The sequence below is a fragment of the Sinocyclocheilus anshuiensis genome, unplaced genomic scaffold (genome assembly GCF_001515605.1).
Source record: "Sinocyclocheilus anshuiensis isolate Anshui unplaced genomic scaffold, SAMN03320099.WGS_v1.1 scaffold426, whole genome shotgun sequence".
NCBI lineage: Eukaryota > Metazoa > Chordata > Actinopteri > Cypriniformes > Cyprinidae > Sinocyclocheilus > Sinocyclocheilus anshuiensis.
This window is the reverse complement of record NW_015542362.1, coordinates 261,801-283,886: the sequence shown is the minus strand read 5'-3', so window position 1 is coordinate 283,886 and position 22,086 is coordinate 261,801. Positions and strand designations below refer to the sequence as shown.

The 22,086-nt window shown below is 39.2% G+C and overlaps 1 protein-coding gene across 2 annotated transcripts in view; it reads left to right on the top strand.

Moving 5' to 3' along the window:
* Positions 1–22,086, top strand: part of LOC107691897 (exocyst complex component 6B-like) — a 106,850-nt gene that overhangs the window by 77,726 nt on the left and 7,038 nt on the right. The gene's annotated exons all lie outside the window — the stretch shown is intronic.

Here is a 22,086-nt window from a genome sequence, read left to right as displayed (position 1 = left end):
TCATTTATTGACGAGTCGGCTGCGGTGCGGCCAACTGAATGCGCTGCTTCTCTGCCGCTCTCTGCACAGAACAGACGCCGAGAGAGCTGACACTTCTCCAGGAAAGTCGGACCTCGCGTTCGCGGGACAGCACTGGTGAAATCTTCCAACTGAACCATAGCTAAGGTTTATACAAAAAAGTCGCTAGGTTTGTCAGTATGAATATTCTATGGAAAAAAGCCGCTAAAAGGGTCTGAAAGTTGCTAAATCTAGTGCTAAAGTCGCGCTCGTGTGTGTGTGTGTGTGTGAGACGCGGGAGCTGATGGCAGGGGCCGGTGGATATTTGTGGCGGTCAGTGTGGATATTGTGGATGAGTTCTTCTGTGTCATCACGTTCTATTAGTTCTACAGCTTCAGTTTCGGAACTTTCACGCTTAGTAACACATACAGCTGTTCCCTCACCACAGTGCAACACCCCTTTCAAACAGTGTCGCGTTCTGAACGTTGTTTAAGTGACATATACCGGTATTGCGGTATTTTCAAAATTCATATCATAACAAAAATAAAAACCGGTATTCGGTATGAACCGGTATACCGCCGAGCACTAGGTCATCTTATCCCATTCGCACCTCTGCACTCTTGAACATTGCAGAGCTGGAGCCGTTTATAGCAAATGTTGGCCTGTGCTCTGGCTTGAAAAACACAAACTGAAACACATTGAGAATAACATCAAGGTGATGTTGCAACCAGAAAGGCAACAGCCCAAGGCATTATTCTCTCATCCCATTATTTATGTTTAGAGAACATTTTGATAGCCCTTTGGTAGCACAGAATAGATTTTGTTGCTGCAGTTCATTTGACCATTCAAAATGTTGTAGCCTAGCATGCATACTCCAGAGCATGAATGTTGTGGGCATATGTAAGCACCTCATAATTTTATTCTGCTACAGGGAGTCTTTTTCCAGAAACGATTATCATCTTTTCCCAGAAATTGTTATTGATTGGATTTATTCTGTCATGCAAAGGCAAAACAGCAACTTGACATTTTGTCAGGAGTTATGACCAGATCTCCTAGGTTTGGTTCAACCATGCTTTGATTCCGAGACAGTTGCAGTAACTACAAAACCCACACTAAAACCACTTTTTTTTTGTTTGGTCTTGTTAATGCTTGTTGCAAAAGAAACACCTTTTTCCCATGGATTTTATTTTAATATCATAAAAACTTTGAATATTCTTTATACTGAACAGTGATTATTTTGCAACATTGTGGCTTTCATCTGCAGTCCTGCTTGGCTGCTCACGTCTTCCGTACTGCAAAAAAACAGTGATCGAGTTAGTGTTTGTGCATCTCACTGAACTTATCTAAATCAGTTGTGAATCAATTCAGAATTGTTATAGAGACTATTGCAATACATAGATGAATCAGTTTTGTTCCCCAGTTCTAGAAAAGCAGTGATGCACACATGGGAGATTCAAGTTCGATTACGATCTCACTTCTCTCGCTGTTTGTTTCTTATTTTCTACCCTCTCAACTGTCTTCCAAATAAAGTAGGCAACAACTAATAGTATAAAATAGTAGTAAAAAATTATAAAATAATTATATTCGGTTGTGCATCAGTTGTATCAAACATAACTACAGTTTTTTGGGGGGACACATCAAATGAAAGTTTGAAAAAAGGCCGGTAAGAAGAATGTAGCATGTGTGTTCGTGAATTTCGAGATCTAGAGAGGATGGGAAACAATAATAGTGGGGTTATAAGGGTCCATATTTGGGACCCCCTCCCTTGTTGCCAAAGTGGCCAACCTGGGCGGGTGTCAGAGACTGAGAGGGGATGACGGATGGGCTGGATGCTCAGGGAGTACTGGATGAATGAGCTGACAGACAGTGACGGATAGCTCTTTCTTCCACTAAAACAATTCCGTTTTGTCCCGCCTGCCATCATGATGCAGTGCCACTTGTTTTCCATTTAGTTTTTTTTTTTTAACCTGACTTCACCATGAAGGCGCTTGTGTGGTTTTGCTTTGTTTTTTTTTTTAAAGAGGAGAAAAGAAGATGCTGAAGAAAAGAATGAACAAAATAGCCATTTTGCTTTTTTTAATGTCATGTTTTGCTTTTGAGCTGTCATGATGCATGACTCTCTACAAAGATATCTTTAATTATTAATACTGTTATTGTTATTATAATTTCAATAGCATCCGATGGAAGTCGGTAGAGGTGCTGTCTTCTCTCAAGAGGTGGCTTTTTCAAGGGGTTGTTCTGGTGATCAGTGACATCAGAACCGTTCTGTCCCCCTGCGAGCCTGGCCCTGAATACGCCCGATAAATCAACCTGAAGGGCCCGTTTGTGTCCCGGTCTCCTGGGTCCTGGGATGGGGCCGCGGGTCAATCCTTATGGAGATAGACAACGAAAAGGTCCGGAAGCACTGGGAGGGGTTTTGGTGAGAGGCTGGAACCTGGATTCACTCTCCTATCTGAAAAGACAAGAATACAAAAAGAAAAGAAGAACGTCCAGACTCCGCTTCAAAGTGCTTTAAATGGTGTAGAGTAAGAGGATGGATGGAGGACTGACGTGATGAATGACTTATTTCGTGAGCCATGTTCACACAGCAGGGGGATACTGCTGTTTGGAGTGCTAAATACGTTGGTGTTTGGTTGATTCTTCAAATGAAATGCCTACCTGAAATTTTCAGATGTCACTGCTGAATTTGAGAAGTGGGTTCATCTGTCATAGCAAAATTAATTATGTATAGCATGAGCACATGAAGAATGCCTGGCTACCTTCATACATAATATTATACAAATAGAAAATGGGGGTATTTTGTAGTCAGGGAGCAAGGTAACCCTTCAGTTTAATGTTGAGGAAAATGGGGGAAAAATATGACATAAGAGCTGGACTTGAGAAACTTGAACTCAGCAGGATTTGCCTGAACCATATAGAATATAAATAACATTCAAAAAGACAAAATTGATTGTCATTCACAAACACTTTGTGAACTCGGCCTTTCTGTAATTTCAAAATGTGTTTATTTTAGCAAGATACAAAAAAAACCCCCCCAGATAATAGACTCTGAAGAATCAGAAAAAAGATATTATAAATGGCATGCTGCAGGCTGCAGTTCTATATTTAGGAGTCTTATATTAGCAGATTATATTAGGAAAGGTTTGTGGCGCTGGGAACCCTTGGCTGGCCTTGGTGTGGGAGGCCTCCTGGCCTCTGCGGTGAGGCTGTCCCCCCAGCAGTGCATGTTCTCGGGGCTGCCGCATGCCTCAACTCTTGCCCTGGATCTTCTGCCTTCCCAAATTCTTCCCAAAAGCTCCAAGGGGTGGGGGTGGGGGTGGAACGAACCAGCAGCCAGGCCACGGTTGATGTGGAGGCCCTCATGGACTCACAAAAGTGTTATTTGGTATGAAGTGCTGATTTAAGTAGAGTTTTAGATTTGAGAGTTTTGATGGATCTATCTATCTATCTATGGTTCTGTCATTCTATCTGTCTGTCTGTCTGTCATTCTATCTGTCTGTCGCGTTCCATGTGCCTGTATAACTTAAAACTTAAAAGATTTTCAAATTAGTTATATGAATTTACATTCATTCTAATTCTGCTGTCTTACATTCAAATTCAAATAGCAATTCTACATTCATATTCATTATAAATTCTCTAACTGAATTGGAATTTTTAAAGGCATTCTCACGTCAGTTATGATTGGTGGGTAACCCTGCAGGGCTCATAGTAATTTGGTGCTCTGGTACAGGTGCAGAAAAGCCACAGGGCATTTCAGAAGTTGAGGTGGAATACCGTTGCTTCCAGCATCCATTTGTGCCATAGAGAGTGATCGTTGAAAGTATGAGAGACATTTATTTACATCCCCTACGGTGGTGTCTCTCCTCCCCACCCTTCATGACCCATTCTGGGGCACTGCATTGAAGAGCAGAGGGGGCGGGGGAACGTTTTCCTGGTCCCGTGAATTTGGGAACCATGAGGCTGCTAAGCATTCCTGTGGCCTGTCCACAGGCATTATCCTAGAATTCCTGGAACGTTGTTAAAAGGATTCAATGTAAAATGCTTTTCCCCTCTCTAACCCCTTCCATTCCTTTCTCTTAGTCCTTGGCGGTGAAAGCCTAAAACCAGTGACACCACTAGAGGCTAATGCTTCCGTCCTTCTGAACCCTTGGAGCAGTTTCTTAGTGTCATACTATTCTAACTAGATGTCCAACTGCAGCTGTGTCTGATTTCCTCTCCTCACAGTCTCTTATATATATATTTTTTATTTCCTCTTTTCTTTTTCTCTATCACTTTTCTTCTGTGATTGTGATAACTCTGTGCTCTGAGGTGAAATTTTGCTGTCAGAGTTGGTTATGTTGGTTTAAGCATGGTTTGATGCTTGTACAGAAATGAATGATTGAAATGTAATCCTTATAATGTTCTGGCACCATCCGATGATTTAATACTCTCAGGGTTATTTTGGAGTCTGTTTATGTTTCTTCATTTTTGTGTGTGTGTGTTTGGTAATCGCTAAACAAACTCAGAGTCCGTTTGTGACCCATAGTGAAAAAATGTTGTTCCGGCAACAGGGTGCAAGGCGGGGACATCTTGGCTGGCCAGAAAATTGAAGCCCCCCATCTGAAAGGAGTTCACTGCGGTTTAAGGAAATTTGCTGCTTGCTCCCAATTCTCAGTCAGCAATCTCCTCTGGAGAGTCAAGGAATCTGGAGAATGTTCCCTCAGTTATAGACTTCTCGTAACAAAACGAGCAATTTTGTTCATCTTTTCAAACTTCAAGATGAAGTCCTTATTTGTGTAGCTGATAGCCGATTTTTTAAAAGAACATAATATATATCATTTAAATATTGCAGGCTCTCTTGAGGTTTAAATATTGCCCTGTGTGTGTGTGTTAAGTAGGGCTGGGTTTTGACACAAATTTCACGATTTGATTCGATTCTCATTCACAAGCTTGCGATTAGGGCTGAACGATTAATTGCATTTGCGATAATATCGCGATATGAAATAACGCGGTTTTTCAATCGCAGAGGCTGCGATTACACTCGGTCACATGACACGTTAGAGTAAAGAGGTGTGTTCGACTTGAAGATCGATCGGTGTATGACATCAAAGTACGGCGAGAGAAAGCATAAGGAGACGTCCGCGCTCTCTTATAGCTCTCGCAGTACTTTGATGACACTCTACTTTAGTTTGTGTGATTTGTTACTGACTTTCATATTAATGTTTACACCAGGCTTATTTGTTATTTGCTTTATGTTGTCATAATTATTACGTGGTTACAAGGTTGGAAGTTCAACAAATCAGTCAGTATACTGTGATTGTAGTTGTTAAATAAAAATGTCATTCATATAAATTCATGCATCACCTAATTTCATCGTAACATCCTATATGTAATATCGTAATATCCTATAACATCCCTGGCCTACAGAAAAGAACATTTATGTTTAATCTATCTAATATTGTGTTGGTCATACTATACAATGATTTGTAGCTTGTCTTTGTTGAATAATACAGAACACAAAGAGCTTTAAAAAATAACTGCATATTAAATCGCAATCACAATATTGGTAAAAAAAAAATCGCAATTAGATTATTTTCCAAAATCGTTCAGCCCTACTTGCGATTCGATTCAATTCAATATAGATTATTTTGGATACATATCAGGTACAGTACATGCCACATTTTCTCAAGGAAAAAAAATCTCTCAACTAAAATATACATGAGAGTCAGTTGGTAGCTACTACATTATAATATTGAAGGTTAAAATTGACTGATTTGTGCTGTACAACTGCTTAAATTGCACTTAATTAAGTTTTTATAATAATTAAGTTACAATTACTTCAGTTAGTTTTTTTTTAAATATACACATTTATTAAATAGTGGCTGTCATAAAAACTTGTACGGATTGATTCAAACATAAATAAAGCATTAAAGAACGCTAAAAATATATATAATGAATGTTATAGGGTGTATATATTTAGTAAAATGCTCCTCTCTATAGTTAATTTTTCTGGCTGACTATCGTCATGATTATTTTGTGCTGAAGCTGGTATTAATGTGGAGGAGATGATCAGTTCAGTGCTGTGTCTGTTGAACTGAGGCGCTACAGCGATCTGTCACTCCAGATTAAACAAAACGGCAAAACGGCATTTATTGTTTAAATACTGCAATACAATGGACATAAATTGAAATCTGATACTTTGTTTCATATTTAAAGTATCAACTTTAATTTATTGGATGGGAGGTGCGCTTCAATGTTCCATCCATTAACTGAAAACAGGCTAGACTAATCGATTCTTGGGATTTAAGAATCGATATCGTTTCGTAAAAATGAGAATCGATTAAAATCGAGATATCGATATTTTTTACGCAGCCCTAGTGTTAAGTATATACAATTCAGATGTTTGGGGTCAGTAAGATTCAAAGATTAAAAAAAAAACACCAAGGCTGCATTATTTGATCAAAAATTTAGTAAAAACAGTAATATTGTGAAATATTATTTCAATTCAAAATAACTGTTTCCTGTTTTAATATATTTTAATTGTAATTTATTCCTGTGATGGCAAAGCTGAATTTATTTAAAAGTCATTGTAATAAGCTGATTTGCTGCTCAAGAAACATTATTTTTTTTTATAAATGTTGAAAGCAGTTGTGCTGCTTAATGTATTGTTGAAACGGATACATTTCTTCAGAATTCTTTAATGAAAAGAAAGTTTAAAAGCTGCTTTTATTTGAAATAGAAATCAGTTGTAACAACGTGAAAGTCTATACTGTAACTTTTGATCAATTTAATACAAACTTGCAGAATAAAAGCATTAATTTCTTTAAAAAAATAAAACATAAAAAATCAGACTGATCCCAGATTTTGAATGGTAGTGTATCTTTCCTGAAGTAGTTGTAATATTCGTTTTTGTAAACTCATTTTTTTTTTTTCTGATTTGTGACACTATAATTAATCTTCATATTGTTTGTGGTATTGGAGGAAGTTCAGAGCAGGTTCAGAGAAATGATTAACGGGAGTGTCCCATTCAAGGAACATTTACAGTATCAATGTGACATTTAGTTTCAGGCAGTTGCTGCTCAGCATGTACCAACATGCAGGCTTTGGGGAAAAATGGATCTATACATGACATGATTTTCAACTAACAGTTTCTAGTCAAGTAAAAGCGAAAGGTTATGACCCTGCAGCTTGAAAAGTCAAAATGAAAGCAAACTACCACTAAACACTGATTAATGTCAAGGCGTAATGTGATCATTACTGAAGAAGTAGAAATACTGGCTAAGAGATGAATGAACTTATGGTGAAAATAAATGTTGCTTTGGAAAATGAAACTGAAATCTACCTAGATGTGGGATTTCCAGCTGGTATTTTCCTGTCAAACTTGTGCCTTTGGGAGAGGGAATCAAGTGTCAATCTGCTGTCCGCGTGATTGCATCTGTTATGCCACATTCTTCCCTTATGTACACATCAATGCAGTTAACAGTGTTGTTTTTGTGTTTATGTAGTTAAAGATGAAGAATTCAAACCAACATTGGACCCCACTGACTTTTATTATATAGAGGAAAAAAAGCACAGAGGCATTTTTAAATATTATCTTTTGTGTTCCACAGAAGAAAGTAAGTCATACAGGTTCAGAACAACATTATGGTGAATAATGACAGAATTTTCTTTTTTTGGGGGTGAACTGTCCCTTTAAATGTTGCTTATATTGTGAGCTCTGAAACATTATTTTGATCAAACACATTAGGCTATGGTGCTCATGTAGATGATGCAAATCCAAATTCCTGTCCTCTTGCCACTGCAAAAGAGACAGAAAGGCCCAAATTCAGATACAAATAAAATCATGTTTCACAGTTAATAAGATTTCCAGTCAATTTCTTGTCATCCACTGACAGTTCAATGATTGTATGAACCATGGAACCTTTGGGGGTGGTGGGAGATTTTAAGACCACCTCTGTCCCACATTCCCTTCAAGTGATGTCAGTAGGAAGAACCAGAGCCTGAGTGTGTGTTTGTGTTTTTAATGGAGCCTCTCGGTCAACCGCAGTCTCCCTGAACTCTAACCTGCCTGGTTCAGTAGCTGAGGTCAGACAGACGGCAGTGAAGGTGCGCAGGAAAGAGAGATTGAGGATGAAACCATATGGGCTGTGCTCTTCTCCTCACCCCGTTCAGCTACAGCCTCCCACAGATCAGCTCTTTGTGTGGCTCCTTCAGGGAGAGATAGAGTTTGAAAGAATGAAGACTACCACAGAACTTCGATTGTACAAGCAAACCAGCTCTCCTGTCTTTGCTTATGGAAAATAAGTAAAAAACGAATGAGAAGGAGTGGAAATGTAGGAAGGAGAAAGAAAAGGAAACGTCACAGGCAGCGCTCTCCTCAGACCATTTCTCCATAGTCGACCTAAACAAGCCAGTGACAGGTGCCACAGTTTAATCGTCCCCCATTTGCTTCCTCTCAATGCCCAGTGAGTGTGTCATGCTTAAATCCATCCCCCCTGCTCCTTCTCAATGGCGTGCTGGTGTGTGTCAGTGAAAGGCCTGTTTGAGGCGCTGTCACAGGTCTCCAGGGGTCAGACGGATGAGCTGCCCTACTTGTATGGAGTCAGTGAGGGAGCAGATATTCTCTGAGCAGGGGGTTGACATCTTTCTTTGCGGCAGGGTCCCATTCAGCCCTATGAGGATGGCACTGACATGCATCTTCTTTCTCACTCCAGCATGAACACAAACTGTCAACCGATTCCTGCTTCTCCAGCTTACCCTTTTTTGTATTTCTCTCTCGTATGTAAAAGCGCAGTGGATGATGTGAAAGATCAAGGAACCTTAAAAAGATCCCCTTAGTGTTGATCCTAACCTCTATCACTGTCTGTCTTCTTCGGAACACAGGAGATATTTTGTAGAAAGTTTCAGCATATTATGAAAGTCAACAGGATCCAGACTCTTCAAGGTCCAAAAAAGGACATTAAAGTAACTTGAAATTGAACCATACAACTAACTGGTATATCTGAAGTGACAAGATCACTTTGTATGATGAACAAAAATTAAGCCATTTTACTGTCAAATCAAAACAAAACATTGGTTAACACATTCAGTCTACATTAAATATGGGAACACAGACTTTAATATGTTTGGCCACTTGACGTGTTAACCAATAAGATTTGACATTAGTTGACGTTTGAGGTGTGTGTTGGCGTATTTGATGGTGTTGTGTGAGTTGATCAATGCTTTTATTTGATCTAGGAGTGAACAAGGACAAAAATATCAGTCATCTGGAATAGTTTCCCCATTGACTTTCATTGTATGGTCAAAAACAGACCAAATCATAATTTAGAAGTAATAGGCTATTTTCTGTCCTGTTTTGACCCCCCTCATTAGAACCCACCGAATAGGCATGGCGGATTGTAGACTCGGCAGTAACTACGTAATAAAAACAGTTACTCACACCTGTGTGGTGCGATTTTACTGTCGGATAGAATCGGACAGTGTTGTCAGTAATGTCGGCACAGCATTGTCTTTTAGTTGCAATCTTTCTGAAAAGTCCTGCGTCAAATTGTGCCTTGTTTTGCACAAATCCTTGGCAAAATGAAGTGAACAAAAGACCAAGTTCTTACTGAGGCGGTCTGGAACCTCATTAAAATTAAAGTTCATCCACTCTCTCCTGATGTTTGGAGCAGAAGGAAGGCAATGCAAAGACTGCATTTTCCCACAATTTGGCATTGCACAGTGTCTTCTTGTCTTCGGAGCCGTTTGGTCTCTGCGTAGACCTGCGTTTGCCTCTCTCTCTATTTACTTTCTACATGTGAGAATCGGTGGGCGGGGCTAAACAGGCAGTGATGTAGAAGCAGACATTGATTTTCTTCTTTGGAGGTGGTGTTTAGCCACACTATTACATTATAGAGTGGTACATTCCACAAGCTGTCGTTTTGGCAGATTGGCTTTAATAGAAGCTGTTTTTAGACTAACAAGAAAGTTTTGATTCTGAAACTTAAAGGGTGTTTTTATAGTACAATGACCTCTTATATGTCAAAAGATCAAGGGAATTTTGATTTCTCAGTTCATGACCCCTGTAAAATATCTTCTGTTGTTTTCCATAGAAAGTCATACTAGTTTGGAACAGCATGAGAGTGAGAAAATTACCTCCTTAAATTACACTTTACACATTCTAAAATACATGTAAAATACTCCAGATCAAAACAGACTATCCTGTTGTCCATCAGCTGGACTGGAGCTCCACCACTTTTCATATGTGTAGAATATAATGTTTTTGTGAGAGTGTGGCTGGGTGTGGATATAGGGGTCCCATTTATGGGACCCACATATCTGTGGTTTTCCCTCAGTTCTGGCCCTTGGTTCTGGTAACTTACACCCTAGGAGCCCTGTTTTAGTCAGTTTGTGTGAATTGTATGTTCCTGTGCTCAGTGTTCCTGTGTGCAGAACATCTGGCTGTAAAGGAGACAATAAATGGGGAACAAACGCCATACCAGGGTTTAATTATTTAACTGCAGGTGGAGACAAGTAGATGTTTGTTTTTATTGATGATTATCATTCCTTTTTATTGATTATTACTGATAAATACTGTTATGAAATTAATATTTATAAATATACCCTGCAGCTATTCAGTGGTTTTGCTTTCCGATAGATAGATTACAACTTAGAAAGCAACTTACACATTTGGAACATCTCAAAAAACAACATCTCATGATTGATCACTTCTACATATCTGATCTACAGAACATCTTTGTTAGCCTTTTGAAAGCAATGCTTTTTCTTTTTCTTTTCTTAGATGCATTTGGAGTCTTCCTTTTTTAACACTGTTTTCATGCACATAGCAACATTGTTGTGCATATTCATCTTTTTAATGTGCACAAATTGCTGTTTATGCATGCTACCTGCAAACTTCATTCATTGTACTATTTAGAGCAAATAGCTGACAACTCTTAAGTGATGAGGAAAGAGCACGGGGGAGCGAGCAGGAAGATGGATGAATGTGACGTTTTGGACAGTGAACTCATCCTGGCCCTGGCGCACGCTGGCTGACCTTCCTCTAGTTAACAGCCAGAACCAGACCAGGTGTAATCACTTTCTCCAGCCTTCCGCCTTTCTTTCCGTCCAAGGGAGAGAGAGTAAGCGAGTAGGGGGTGGGCCCTATTCAGTGGTTTTGCTTTCCGATAGATAGATTACAACTTAGAAAGCAACTTACACATTTTGAACATCTCAAGAAATATAAGCAGTCCATGATGGATCACTTCTACATATCTGATCTATAGAACATCTTTCTTAACCTTTTGAAAGCAATGTCTGGAAAAATAATTATCTTTTCTTTTCTTAGATGCACTTGGAATCTTCCTTTTTTAACACTACTTTCATGCACAGAGCAACATTGTTGTGCATATTCATCTTTTTAATGTGCACAAATAGCTGTGTTTATGCATGCTATCTGCAAACTTCAGTCAATGTATTATTTAGAGCGCACAGCTGACAACTCTAAGTGATGAGGAAAGAGAACGGGGGAGCGAATGGGAAGATACATGAATGTGACGTTTTGGACCATGAACTCATCCTGGCCCTGGCGCACGCTGGCTGACCTTCCTCTAGTTAACAGCCAGAACCAGACCAGGTGTAATCACTTTCTCCAGCCTTCCGCCTTTCTTTCCGTCCAAGGGAGAGAGAGTAAGCGAGTAGGGGGTGGGCCAGTCGAGTGGCCTCCGGCCGACCCTGCTCGCATTCCCTCGGAGCCAGCGGACGATAAGCCTGACGTGCTATCTGTCTCGCTCTTTCTCCCTCTCCGTCTCTCGCAGGCTCAGTAAGTACTGGCAGGCCGAGGTGGGGTTGTATGGTAAAGCAGTAAGTCTGTGTGTGTTATGCATGTTATACATGCTGGAAAGCGGGAGAGAGAGAGAAAAGGGGCGAGCTGACCCTCCGGTAACCTTGGCTTTGGTCCAGTCAGGGAGTCAGGCGGGACCTAAAGTCTGAGCCCCTCACCTCGTACCACTTCACCTTCCATTCAGATCAGTCCCGCGCCAGGGGCTATGCCCTCACGGGAGAGCACGGGGGTACTGAAAAGAGAGCCTGGTATTATTTTCCCCTTCTCTCCTTTTTTCTCTCTTTACCCCTGTTTCTTTTCCCTCTATTTTTCTTTCCTTATTTTCTCATTCTCCTCTGTGAATTTGTACTTAAAGGCTTGACGGAGAGGTTGTTTTACCGGTCTTGCCTCTTTAATAACCTCCATCTCAACCCTCATCACCTTCTTACCGGAAAGCGCAATGTGTTGTAGGCCATTTACAAATGCCAATTTGTTTGCCATTAAGTAAGGTAAATAGGATTTGGTGAATTCCATCGGGATAACAAGCACCAACCTGACCCTTAGTTTCATTTTTTTTGTTTTTCTCTCTCTCACTCTCTCTTTCCCTTACTTTGGCAGCTGTTTATCTGTTTGTCTTCATGCTGCGGTGATCATGAGTAAGCACTATTCAGTCTGTAGCCTTTTGGTGACCCTGATCATGAGGGCTATCAGAGTTCACGTCTATAGAGACAGCACCTCGCCATCACCAAAAAAGCCTTTGATCAGATTATATCGTTATTTATGCCCTGTGAAAGGGGTAGGAGTTCTGTAATGCTGGTTTATTGTCTGTCACCACACCACACCACACGCACAAACAAACACACGCAGATCCACAATCAATCTTCATTTTCTTACAGCAGCTGTAAGAGTCGTTTTGATTTGTCCATTTCCTGTAAACCTTAAAAAGGCTCTTTTCTTATAAACGTGAACGATGAGACACCCTTGACACCAATATGATTTCTGGATGGATCCGCCTCAACAACAGACACTGTGTCATGCTCGTAATAAAGCTGTTTTGAATTTCCTTTTCATATTTGAATATTCCACAGCATTTCATCCTGTTTTAGCGCATTTTGGAAGAAAGCACGTTAGTCAAGTTACGAAAGTAAAAAGCCCACGTGCTTTTTCTGCACTAGCTTACAAAACCTTTAAAGACAGACCTTTAAAAGCAGTTATTTCAAATTTTTTTTTTTTTTTTTACAGAAATTGTTTAACATCACAATTTCTGATAAAAAAATAAAAAAAACTACACTACTATTTGTATGTCTCTGTCTTTGTGTATACATATACATTACTGTTTATGTTTGGGATCTGTAATAAATTTAAAAGTCTCCTGTGCTCACTAATTCTGCATTTGTTTGATCAAATCTAAGTAAAAATAGTAAAACCAAATGCTGGTTTGGTGCTCAAGGAACATTTCTTATTAGTTAAAAGCAGTTGTGCTGCTTAATACTTTTATGAAAACCGTAATGCATTTTAATGAATAGTTAAAAAAAGCATTTATTTAAAATACTAATTTTCTTTTGTATTCAGTCTTTTGTAAAATCTTTACCATCACTTTTGATAAATCCTCAATCAGTCCTCAATTATTTTAATTTTCCTGTAATGTGAAGGCACAAATCTATCGTGTACATCTTCATAATTCTTTTTTATATATTTACTTCAGAATAAGAGTAATCTATGTCAGTGTTGAGTACATTAGGTAACATACTGTATGTAGATCATGCATAGATACGGTGACCGAGAGAGCTCAACGTGCTGCAAATAGAAAAAACACCTGCAAATTAAGAAAACAACTTCATCAATTTGACAACACACGTGCTGCAAATACTCACAACACAACCAAACAAAGAAACACGCTGCAAATACAATTCTTTATTTGGTTGTGTTGTGAGCATTTGCAGTGCGTTTCTTTATTTGTTTGCGTTGTGAGAATTTGCAGCACCTGCTGTCAAACTGATGAAGATGTTTTCTTGATTTGCTGGTGCTTTTTCTATTTGCATGTGTCTTCTGAAGTTGCAGCGCGTTGAGCTCTCTCGGCCACCGTACATAGAACATTATTTTGACTGCATGTATTTAAGAATGTTAAAACCTCTTGTAAATATTTCAACCTCATTCTTTTTTTTCTGTTCTGTGTTCCTCTCAGCTTTTCTTTTAGATTCTTGCTACCAGCTCTTAGCTCTGACTGTTTTGTCACACTGCTGCTCCAGCAATAACTTTTACCTTGTCGGAATCCACAGGAAGGTAAAAGGGAGGTCATGTCTTCCCCAGGCCAGTGCCAAGTTTTTCAATCTAACAGTTATTAATTACCACCAGCAACACCCTTAAAAGGGTTGTGTGGAGAAATGGACAGTGAGAATGAGCTCATCTTCCACCTGTGAGACATTACTGTTCATCCATAGATGTTGTGCGTTCATTTATTAACACTCATTCTTAGATGATCTATCCTGCATTCGACCGAAAAGGCTTGTGACTGTTTTGTTGTCATTTTGACCTGGCAATAACTCTCTTTTCTGAATGGACAGGAAGTTGAAAGTGAGGCCACCTCTTCCCCTAGGCTAACGTAAACGCTGTCAAATGTCCATGAATTAAAGTCTGTAACTCTATTAAAATAAGTGTCAAAACAATCAGCCAGAAGGTCACAGAGAGTATACAGAGGGACGTGCCAAATCAACTGTTCTGTGACCCAAAGTCTATGTAGCACCTTATAATTAATGTAATATATAAAAAATGCTTTATATATTTATTTATAGTTATACATTTATTATTTTAATTTTAATATTGGACATTTTTTGGATAACTTTTTGTAATACTTCTGTCATAGTTCGATTTTACTAAGATTTCAGTGAACCAGCTTTTTCTAAGGTTCACTTACGCAGCTATTTGAAATCTTTAAATGTTTCAGAAATGAGACTCTTTTGCATTCTGTGGGATTTAGCCACTTTCCTCAGGTCTCTGTGACCGCTTCACCACACCATAACCCCCGAGATAACTCTTCCTTGTCTGAAGAGGACAGGAAGGTAAGTTTGAGGCCAAGTCTTCCCCAGACTATGGCTCCTCAGACGTTGCGGCCTCAGGAAGAGGGCTGTTTTCACTTGTCCCAGATGTGGCTTGCTAACAGAGCGAAAAGGACTGATAACAGAACAATGACCCGAGTGGGGTTCAGCTTAGAGACAGAGTGTATCGGCCACCGCAACCATTGCCATCTTGACCACCCACTGACCCCAACCTCCCTCGTGCGTTTTGGACCTGCTTAGAGTTTCCTCAGCAAATGTTCATTTTGCAGTTAGAGATTAGCAGTGTCCTGTAGTGACTTGTTCTATACACACCCAGTAAGAGTAAAAACTCTGTATCAATTTAGTATTGTCATTGACTTGAAAAGGTGGAACCTTATTCACATGAACTCTTTGTATTTTGCGGTCTGTGTTTGTTTAACTTTAGACATAGAGATGCTTGTACCCTTTAATCGAGTTACGACTGTCAGAATACTTCGGGCTTGAGCTTTTACTCATCTGAAATTCTCTGAAGCCCTCTTGAGACTTCTGTTCTGACCTAATCATGTAGGTCTCTGCTTCTCCTAATGTAATTATATGAGCCACTCAGTTGTGGCACAGCCCCACCAGCATCCTAGCAGAGTGGACCAATGGTAAGTGGTCATTGTTTATTTTTAAGCTCAGATTTTCCTCTGTTTAGAGTTCAGTGCAAGGTGAATTCTATTTGAATGAGAGCATCACTATGCCCTACTCACTCTGGAGTTCAGTTCAGGGTATAGTCTCTTTTTGGTACACCCTATAGACATACTTCACTGCCACTGTTTTGACATGATAATATGCAGCAACATTCATGTTAATAGCACTTAAAGAATAGCTAATCCATTTCTCAAGCCATGATTTACTCACCTTCATGTTGTTCCTGTATGACTTGCTTGCTTCTGCAGAACACAAGAGATGATTTTCTGAAGAACATTGGTGTCAAAATAAGATTAGACTTTCATGGTGCAGATACAAAAAAGAAAAAAAAAAACAATAAAATATTTTTCAAAATATCTTATTTTGCATTCCACAGAAGAAAGCGTTAAATCTTTGGAGTGACATGAGGATAAGTAAATGATAACAGAATTTTCATTTTTGAGTGAGCTATGCCTTTAAGATTGTGGCAAGATTGTGTTTTGATTATTACTTGAATATCTTAGTAACACTTTACAATAAAATGGTATTTGTTATTATTGGTTAATGCATTAGACATCATAAAATTATAATGGTTAACACTTCAGCAGCATTTATATAATCATTATAATAATCATTCATTTTCCCCACATTTTTTATGTATAAAGCACTTTCACACAACTACCGGTTGATCCAAAGTGCTGTACAATACAGCTAAAATAAAACAAATAAGAAACCACAAAACATCAAAATACAATATAACAGTACAATTGACATGGCTATTGACAAAAGATGTTTTTTAAGCAGGTATTTAAATACTGGCAAAGAGGGCGCAGCTCTAATAGAAGCTGGTAATTTGTTCCAGACTAGGACCAGCAACAGGCCTCGATCTAGGAACAGAGAGGAGACCAAGATTACTGGATCTTATAAGTAGAGATTGCCTCAGAGAGATATGATGGGGCTTGATTATGCAGAGATTTACAAACAAAGGTTAAAATTTTAAAAATAATTCTAAATTTGACTGGTAACCAGTTTAGTGAAATAAGAATGGGCAAGATGTGATCGAACCTCCGTCTGCCTGTCAGCAACCTTGCAGCAGCATTTTGGACCATCTGTAAACGCATTATAGAGGACTGACTTATAACATAGTATAGTGAATTACAGTAATCTAAACGAGATAGAACAAACAAGTGAATAATCTGTTCAAACTGATTTACAGAGAGTAAAGATTTGATTTTTGATAAACGCCGTAAGTGGAAGAAACTTGATTTGACCACTGCACTAATTTGTTTCTCAAAACCCAGGTTGCAATCAAAAAGAACACCAAGATTTTTAGCACAGGGTGTAATGTAGAGTTTTGATCTTGTCATTTTTAATCAAAACTCTTCCAGTGAAACGACAACCTAATCATTTAGTCAGTTTAAACCTCACCAGTTTCTTATCAACTATAAGCTTGCATTGACAAAGAACAAAGTCTCATTCTTCATTTTTTTTCATTTCGATAATCCGATTCACTCAGATGTATGTCACAAGACGGTAGAAATTATCTGTTGCAATTTGTTATATGTGACCCTGGAGCACAAAACCAGTCTTAAGTCGCTGGGGTATATTTTTAGCAATTGCCAAAAAAACATTGCTAAGAACTTCATTTGGACAACTTTAAAGATGATTTTCTCAATATTTTGATTTTTTTGCACCCTCAGATTCCAGAATTTCAAATAGTTGTATATCGGCCAAATATTGTATGATAACAAACCATACATCAATGGAAAGGTTATTTATTCAGCTTTCAGATGATGTATAAATCTCAATTTAAAAAAATTGACCCTTATGACTGGTTTTGTGGTCCAGGGTCACATATTACAATGTTAATATCGACCTAGGTTAATAAATGCTTTAAAATGTGTTTTTTTTTTCTATTGTTAGTTTATATACCTGTATTAACTAAAGATAATGAGTTGAAATTTATTGTAAAGTTCTGACCATGTTTCTCCTTTATTTTTGTTCCCTCTCTTTGACCTGTCTCATCTGAATCCTGCACAACAACTCCCTCTTCTTCTTCTCCTGCTCTCCCTTGCTGCCTCCTTTTCCTTTCCCTCTCAATCATTTTTCTCTTCCTCCTCCACATCGTCGTCTTTTTATTATGAACCCCTTTATTTTTTATGTTTTGTTTTTTTGGTCTCGACCTCTTAATCTTCTTTTACTCTTTCTCTTGTTTTGATTGACAGTTGCTGTTATCTCCAGCACTGGTGCTTCTAGGACTGTGTCATTTGAAAGTGTTTTTAGACAGAAAAGAAAGCACATGTTCAACATTGTTAATTCTTGATGATTGACATGAGTATCTTTTCCCAACAGTTAAGAGCGTGTATGTTTGCATAGCCTGAGATTTGTGTTTGAGTGTCTCCTGCTTGCTGCTTTGCTGGACGCTTTAAGCCAAGCTTGGCTTAAGCCAAGATAACCTCTATGGATAACCTCTGACCTCTGTGTGCTACTACTGTGCAGACTGAAATATGGCTTGAGAAACAGGGAGCCACTTTTCCTTTTTTTCAGTACCCAGATACCGCTTATCATTTTCCTCCCGGTGAACTTTGACTGATGTTGAATGATGCTTTAGTTGCTGCTCCTTCCCCTTTTTTCGTTCCGCTCCTCTCTCTGCATTCGCATGATCCAGAACCATGGATAGCTGAGCGAAGTGTTTTTGATTCAGACCTCTGTTCATTATATGTTGTTTATATCTACACAGGTCAATTTTAAGATAAGACTCTTTTCATGACTTTCCTCAGTAACGTTAACAGATTTCCCACAAAAAATCTCTAAAAATGAACATAAGCGGTGATGCTATAAGGATCAGAATGCATGGATGTTAACTAGGCATCTTAAAAGTTGTGAGTTCGTAACTTGTTAATTGACTCAGGGTGGACAGGATGATTGGGGATCACAGTTGCTATTTATTCTATGAAGTATCTCAACCCACTCTCTGATTTTTCCACAATTTCTATTAGCCATAGACCCAACAAATTTGCTCGTCAAAATGCTTCGATCTCTTTTTACTCCTATTGAAAATGCTGCAACACAATGTTGATTTGAAGGAAATTGGGTATTGAAACACTTCACAGGGAATCAGTGATAAATGTCAGAGACATATATAATTGAACAATTAAAATGGATAGTTCACCCAAAAATGAAGATTACTTTATATGGTGAGCAGATATATGTTTTTATTCACAAATAAACATGATTAATGCACATACATGGAGAACATCAAATATGATAAAAAGAATCTCAAACGTGCTTGACGTGAGAACCAAATAGAATTTTTCGCATCAAGCATGTACTGTTGATCTTCCATTTCCATTTGCTCTCTGTACGTGCATTGATCAGATATTTGTTATTTAAGCATCAAAACGTTTTGGAGGAATTGACTTCAATAGAGGGACAAATAAATAAAAAATGAATGAAAATCTTATGGGTTAGGAAGAACATGACAGTAAGTATTTAATGACAGAATTTTCATTTTTGGGTGAACTAGGCCTTTAAACTAGGAAAATTCTAATTTTTTGATGAGTACATCAGAGAAAACTGTTTGCAGATCATTTGAAGAGGCCAACAAAGATACTTGATTATCCTCTTGATTTCAGTTGTTTTATTTATTCTTTGCTGGCGTCTTTCTTTCAGAGCACTTGAAGATGTTATGAATCTCTTATGCTCATATTTGCTCCCAGCAGACGTTTACTGCTGCTGTATCTGTATCGGATTTGCTCGTCGTTCACATTTACGACCGTGCACTTGAGCCCATTTGCTGCGGTTCAAATCACAACTCCCATTCCAGCCCATTGTGACTCATCCTATGTTTAGTAGACTTTTAAAAGCCAAACAAAGTAGTTTCGCTTTCACAACGAATCACACAGCGCCTTCACGACATGGCGGCGGCGGCAACAACAATACTACAGCGAGAATAAAAGTTATGCCTGCTTTCTTTGCGTGAAGATGTGGGAAGAGTTAAATAACGCCGCCCAAATAGTGACGTAGATATGTGGGGGCGTGTTAGAACGAGCTGTTTTAGGTAGGCGTGACTGACTCATAAGTTTTATAAGGACTATCTCTTTGGATTTGAGACTTTAGTCTTTGCAACTTTACAGATCTTCTTTATGCACCAAGAGCTTGTAACACTCCAAAGAGAAAGGAAAAATTGAAATCGCATCATATGACCCCTTTAAGACATAACCTGAAGCTACTCTGCCAGATAACTGAGTAGGCCCTTCTGAATATAGGGCAGCCACGTATATGTTTTACTAAGTTTTACTTTGGCCTCTTTTTCTGGTTGTTTTAGGTGAGAGTTATTGTTATTGCTTTCTTTACTAGGCTGATCTCTCTTTTCTGTGCTGGTTATTATCAATGTTATCATTATTCAGGCTCAAGCTCAACTGACTTTGGCCTGCGTGAGCCTTTGGGGCTGATGGCCCAGTTCTAGAATGCACTAAACAACGGTGAGAGCCAGAGGGCAGCCAGAGGTGAGAGGAGAGCTAACGAGAAACGGAGTGAGAGGAGAAGGCGTGGTTGAACTGATAGTCGCACTGATGCCACAAAGAGAACAAAACAAATTAACTTTAGTGACTAGAGAACACAAAACTAATTGACTTCGAGGTTAAGAACGTTATCCTCTCATCTTAGTTTTCCTTCTTTTACATAGCAGCTCATTCACATTGACCTCATTAAGTCGTGATGAATAATTGTACTTCATCGGCTGGTTGTTCACAATCCGTTGTAGGTGGCTACTAGGTTACTGGGGCATAGGTGATCATTACATAACAAGCTCCCCACCAGAGCATTTTTAGATTTATTGCAACAGTAAAGTGGCAAATCAAACCTTGTTTTTCCAGAACGCTGCCAGAAAGAGCAACAAGTCTAAGGGGAAAAAAGAATAACACGGCAGTCAATTCCCAACACCCCCAGGCTATTAACGAGAATAGCTATTCCTGCTGCGTTCCAAACAAACAAGTACGACGGTCGGAATAACTGTTATAAGCCCTCATCCAAACGGCCCAGAGCGGGGAGAGATAGTGTGGACGAGGGGTGACGCTGAAGCTGAGAGGGAACCGAGAGTAGCACATCAATGTGCAACGTCATGTTTTCTTTCTTCCCTCCCTTTCTCTCCATCATTCTTTCTTTTAGAAGAATGAGAGGAAGTGATAATCCAGCACCCACCCGCCCCCATGCCCCAGCTCCTCTCCAGCATGGGCCTCTGTTTGTTCAGAGAGGGGCCGATAACACTGTTGGGGGTCACGCCGAGGTCAAAGAGAGAGACCGAGTGGAAGTTCATTGGGAGGTGAAGGCGGGGCGGAGAGGCAGAGCGGAAAGGTGAAACCCAGGTCATGGACGAGTTTGACACACTAGCTCGCGCTATGTGGAATGCAAGTGCATTCAGATTACAAATGACAGCGGCAAAACCTGGCTTTTTTCTCTCTCTCACACTCTCTCTCGCTTCTCAGCCTTGCTCCCTTGGTGGGTCTGTGCAGACCATGCCAGCGGGCAGAAGAGAGAAGAAAGGAACAAACAAGATATGAATGCAAATCCAAAAAGCACTTATCTTACGCAGGTGCTTATCTGCCATCGCACAGGGTGTGTGCACATGGTTTGAAAATCAGGTGGTTAAATTTGTTGTTTGTCAAGTTTGATTTCAGATGGACTTAATAATTGCTTTAGTCTGATATTGTACAAGTTTTTTTTTTCTTTTTGTGAAGTCAGACTAAAGGTGACTTTACATTTATTATTATTCGGTCAAATTTGCCGTTTTCGTAGGTGAGGCGAAATCCAGTCATTTCATCAGGAATACGATCAGGAATTTCACTTGAGAGCAAAAGATTTTCCCATACAGATCCTACAAAGCTCATTGGTTTGAAAGTGACTTCATTCATTGATACACTATTGAAAACTGACCTTTTTTGCCCTCAAAATTTTGCTAATTTTGCAGTTTAGCAACCCACGGAATGTTGCTGATATTTTTCTTAACAGACCTAGATAATGCAATTTTAGCTTGGCTTCATCTTGGAAATATAAACTTTAATCAAACTTTGATTGTCCTCAGCTTTGTGTGTTTATGCTGAAAGACAAAGACAATATGTGACGTATATTTAATCCTACAAATTTTCACTATATACTTGGAAAGACAGCTGAAGACTGTAGCTTTACTACACAAAAACCTGCTGTAGCTCAATTAAAATAATGAATTTAACATACTAACAGCCATGTCCTCATACACACATAGGCACATATTTTTCCTGCGTCTTTTGTGCATCTGCGATTGAATACAGAGATTGTTGTATAGTCATTTGCCTTTTTTCTTTTTGCAAGTTTGATGACATGTTTGATTGTGTTTGTTTGCATTCCCAGCACTGAATCTGCGTCTAAATGTGTGTGTTTGTGCGAGTGGGTTCGTTTGGGAGGAAGGAATGTGCTCTGTTGTTTATTGAGCCAGTGCTGAGGGGTGCATTTTTGGCCAGGCTCCAGCAAGGTCAGTAGCTGGCCGGGTCAATCACGGGTCATTACCGGCCCATTATCGGGTCAGGTCCGGGTCAGAAAGAGCCCTGCATTCAGGGTGAAAGAGTG